The following is a 4,949-nucleotide window of genomic DNA, read 5'->3' as shown; positions in this document are numbered from 1 at the left end:
TGAGATCAGAATTTTCTCCTCTGCGCATGCTTCAGCTGCATGGCTTGTGATTTTATTCTGTTGCCTCTGAAAAACAATTCAGTATCTTGTTAGAAACAGTACAGGGCCAGTGGTTTGATGCTTACAATAATGACATATTTTTAGCCACCTATAATTTTATATCCTTATATTTATTTTTATGTAAGAAACCCTGTTTTCAAGAACTAGATAGAACATAGATGAATAAGTAAACTCAATGTTAAAATGATTTTTTTTCCTTCGATTTGATGTTACCCATAATTTTAAGTAAAGTTAGTTATTTCTCTTTTGCACTCCCTATATTAATATTCCTAATTTCAAACAAAAATGTCAGAGTTCAATTATTTAGCTCAGCATCCAAGTCTTCCCTGATCCATTCTCTGAACTTGAATAAGGCAAAAATTCCCATTTTTTTCCTTCCAAGCATTGAAAGCTAAATCTCTGAATGAAAGGAAATAGAAACTAAACGAAAAGCCAAACTAATTTTACTTAAGCGGTTACAGCTTTCACAGTAAATGATTTGGAGCTCTTCAGTGTTACTTGGTGAATGTAATCACATGTATTTGTCTTGTTGAGAATTATATTGTGACATATGCATGGTAAGCAGGACTTCTGTTATTTAAATTACCCCATGTTTGTTGCTTGAAGTCATAGAGTACGAAATGAAAGCATGCTTGAAGTTTTCTTGACAGAAATACGTTCATTATTCAAAGAAACCTTATATGTTATACGTTATTAACTAACCAATAAGACTAATAATCTCATTAATATTTACAAATTATTTGAGTTCAGTGACAGAATTGCCTAAACTATCTAATAAGTTGGATAGGAGAGATGAACTGGTTGGTATTCTGAGGAGCAGGACAGAATTCAAAGATCTTAGACGTGTAGTTCAAATACTACATTTTTTTCATGGACTTAATGAAAGATTTCCTCTAAATACTACATTCTGCAGTTCTGTTTCTTTATTTCCTTCTTTCCTCCCTACTTACAGTGTGCATATGTGTAAATATAAATATATGTACTATCTTTGGAGTTTATGGGTAAGTGGGGAGATAGTAATCAGATAAAACAATTAAAAACATATGATGGGGCTATAAGATCATATAAGAGGAGGGCTGATTTAGTTTGAATGCATTAGGGGAAAGCTTACCTCAGGATGCACTTAAAGTGAAATTTCAAGAGTAACCAGATTTTATCTGAATGAATGAGTGAGAAGAAGATAGTCAAGGTGGAGGAACACTTCATAGGAAATCCTGATGGGGAAATTAGCATGGTACTTTTGAAGATCTGAAAAATGACCAATGTGGCCAGAGCACAGTGTGAAGTGTGACTGAAAGGAGACGAATCCTTACATGATATTTATGATATTTTACACCAAAATTACCCAAAGTTTTGTGGAAGGAAACTGTAAAGTATTATTCTAAATATAATCAGCATATTTACTACTATATAAAATACTTACTCGTGGAAAGAAAGGCTGTTTTTTTTTCCTTATTTCTAAAATACTTAGATTACATTGTTAATTAACTTGCATGTGGAGAATTTAGGCTATGTAGAACAACCCGTGAAAGAAAATACATGACTCAAAACCTAACAGTCATAGATCTTAAAAATATGTTTTAGAATAGTGTTCACTGTCAGGTCAAACCATGACATCATTACAACCACATGCTGCAATTGTAGCAACTTTCATTAATCTTCTAATGGGTTGTACTGCTGTCAAATAAACAAAAAAATAATTTTGGTTGCTTATACAACAAGCGTGTATTTTTTCTCATGCTCACTGACCTGCAAGTTGACTGTAGTTTGGCTAATTGAGGCAGAGAAACGTCATTAGATTGCCTGTGAGCTGAGCTTGGCTTCAGCTGCAGTTTGGATTCAGGTTTGTTTGAAATGTCTCTTCTACAGTTTCTTTGGACAAGCAACAACCTGGGACAAGTTCTCCCAATGGCACATGGTAGGAGTACGAGTGTAAACATCTGATACTTCCTTAGACCTTGGCTACAGCTGTCACATTATCACTTCCATCCACCCACACTCCATTTGCTTAAAAGCAAATCATATGGCCAAGCCCAACTTCAATAGGGATAAAAATGTATAATTCTCTCAATCTAGGGAGAGGCACTCTAAAGTCACAAGGCAAAAGATATGGGTGAATAATGTTAATAAAGGAAGGATATGAAAAATTTTATGATTCAGTTCACTCCAAAGATGAAACTGGAGGAGCAGAAACTGCAACTTGTGGAGCTGCTAAACCTCAGATTAGATAGCCTGCAGTTTCAGTAGCCATTGCCATTACCTCCTTAGAATGTGTGAACTGTGTGGCAAAGCCATGGAGACTATATTGCTTAAAGTCATCATGTTTCTAATCTCTTAAACCATTAGTCAAAACCAGTCAGACTTTCATCTATCAATCCTCTTCATTTAAATGATAGAACTATCAAGAAACACTTAAAAGAGCCACATGCACTGTGGAAAAAAAAATGTTTTCATGAAATATCTTGTTTGCCTAACATTCACTGATGGCAGACTATAATCATCAGTGATATACTTTCCTCTCTTTTCATTTCCCTAGGCATTTTAGTTCATCTATATTTTCTAGCATACACTGGTACATTTCCTCTTGTATTTTTCTTGTTAGGATTACATTTCCCTTCAGGTGATACATCAGTATTATTACTTTCTTCTTTTTCTTTTTTTGAGGTGTAATGCAATTTCATAACTTTATTCAAATTTTCAAAACAGTCTTTATTTTACTTTTTTTAGCATAAAAAATCCACAAGTTAAGTGCACCACAGTGTAAAGAGACACAGACTAGTCAGTGGTATAGTCAAACATCACATGTACAGAACACAAAATTTAGATAAACTGAAATTATAAGAAAAAATAGAATAAAATCCAATTTTAGAAAACAAAAATAAAAATATTAAGGATCCCTGAAATATTCTTAACTCTAATGAGATTTCAGTGGCTTCAATTCATTTTATAATGAGGCATTTACAATATGAATTCCCAGTGTAGGAATTTTGGGGAGCATCAGACACTGACAATAAATGGTAACCAGTTTTTGATCTGAAAACTTCCCTTAATTTGGAGTCATCAGGCTTTTAAATGTGTCCTCCTTTTTGCCCCTTAAATTATAAACAAACTGCTGTTTACAGTACAGTTTGCATTGATATCCTTTCTTAAAACAAAGCTAAGTATTTCTGGCACCAAAGCAAATTTGGATTTGGTTCATGTATGAAGAGGCAAGCTTGAAGGACATCCAAAAGGTGCCCTCCACTTTTGCCTGAGGAGATGCAAAAGCAGAAGTAATGGGTTCTGTGTTGGGGGCACAAAAAGAGTTTCAGAGGATCCTTATGAAAGACTAGTTAAAAGATGACAAGTGGGGAGAAGTGCAAGTAGAGAAGGAAATTAATCTGACGGGCTTTCTGTCCTGCACCATTGATTCAATGGAGATTGGTGGGAAAGAATGGAAAATTAAGGTTGAGGGTGAGATGTGGGGCAAAGGATAGAAAGGAAAAGGCACACAATTAATGCAGTTCATTTATAACAAGTAATAAAAATCAAAGAGTTAAAGGAGATTAAAGACCAATCAGAATAATTTGGCAACTTTAATTTCTAGGAAAATCAAAGTTCCCTCCAAGCCTAATTTCATGTTTTATTACTAAAAGCAAAGACCAGTATGGTACAGTATTACTCTGGAGGAAGTAAAGGAAGATCCTTAGGGCTGCCTCACTCACATCTCACATTCTTTTTATGAATGGATACATCCCATATCTCAAAATGCTTTAGGAAGGTACTATTACCATTACATGATTCCTTATTAAGTTTGAAAAGTATCTGAAAGTTTGGGCACCAGAAAGGCACCCCAACAATACGTGTTTAAACTGCAACTCAAGGTTAATATGACTAGAGCAGTTAGATTGTAAAAAGTACTGAAAGTATATGATATCTTTCCCAGCACAGAGGTGGCCTTGGTTATTCACCAGATGCTGTAGCCCCCATCTGAACCACCCATGAAGAAGTTTCCCTTCTGCTGAGTTACAAGTACATTGGCTCCTTGCATGTCTGTCAGCTGAGCAGCATTAGGAAGGCATCTGGAGGAGGAGAGATGTTGCCAGTAGTAGAGCCAGTTCCAAATATGGCACCTGAATTATACCCTCCTTCCTCCAGCACTGTTGCACCAGGTGGACAGGTGGAACCAACTGGATAATAAACTATGAGCATTGTGAAAATTAAAGGTCCAACAGCCACAGACAAGGTCATGGGAAGATACAGTGAAGTGCCAGGAACTATAGCTGACATGGTGGGGGCTGTGGCAGCCTCTTAGTGCACAAACTCAGACAACAGATAGAGCTCTGAGCTAGCAGGTCTAGCATCAGTATGGGGTGGAGCCTGGGGAAAATGCAAGGTCTGAGTGTACACAGGATTCCCAGGAGGCTCCAGGGGCTAGGTTGGCTGCATTAGATATTGACCTTTGCTGTTCGTGGTGGCTGCAGATCTGGTTCTGCTTGGCATCACAGAGGGTTATTTTTTTAATCCTCTTCTGTTTGCAGTCACTTCTGTGTCACATGAGAATTCCTTGTTTTGTTTTCTTAAAATGGCAGCTTGGGATGCAAGTAAAATGAGAGGAATTTCATGGAATGATGATGAATTGATAAAAATAATTTGAGTTACAGTAGGCACATAAGGAAAATAAAAATGCTGCCACAGTTCCATGCTTGGTAGAAACCCAAGAATATATAAATCAGGAAAATTGCAGTGGTGAAGGAAGGCAAATGGAAAGAAAGTGTTATTATATTTTCTTATTTTCTTTATGGTCTTTGAACTGATTTTTTCCTCCAGTGATTAAATATGTATCATCACTATTCACCAATGATAATTCACATTTTGACACAGTTGGTTCCATAATTATTTGAAAAATA

At 35.9% G+C, this 4,949-nt stretch overlaps 1 pseudogene; it reads right to left on the bottom strand.

Annotated features, from left to right (window-relative positions):
- Positions 1 to 4,006: 4,006 nt before the first annotated feature.
- LOC102529022 (DAZ-associated protein 2 pseudogene) lies at positions 4,007 to 4,542 on the bottom strand (annotated as a pseudogene).
- Between the last annotated feature and the right edge of the window lie 407 nt (positions 4,543 to 4,949).

Source organism: Vicugna pacos, chromosome 4, assembly GCF_048564905.1.
Source record: "Vicugna pacos chromosome 4, VicPac4, whole genome shotgun sequence".
Lineage (NCBI taxonomy): Eukaryota > Metazoa > Chordata > Mammalia > Artiodactyla > Camelidae > Vicugna > Vicugna pacos.
The sequence above is the reverse complement of the archived record's forward strand: the minus strand, read 5'-3'. Positions and strand labels throughout refer to the sequence as shown.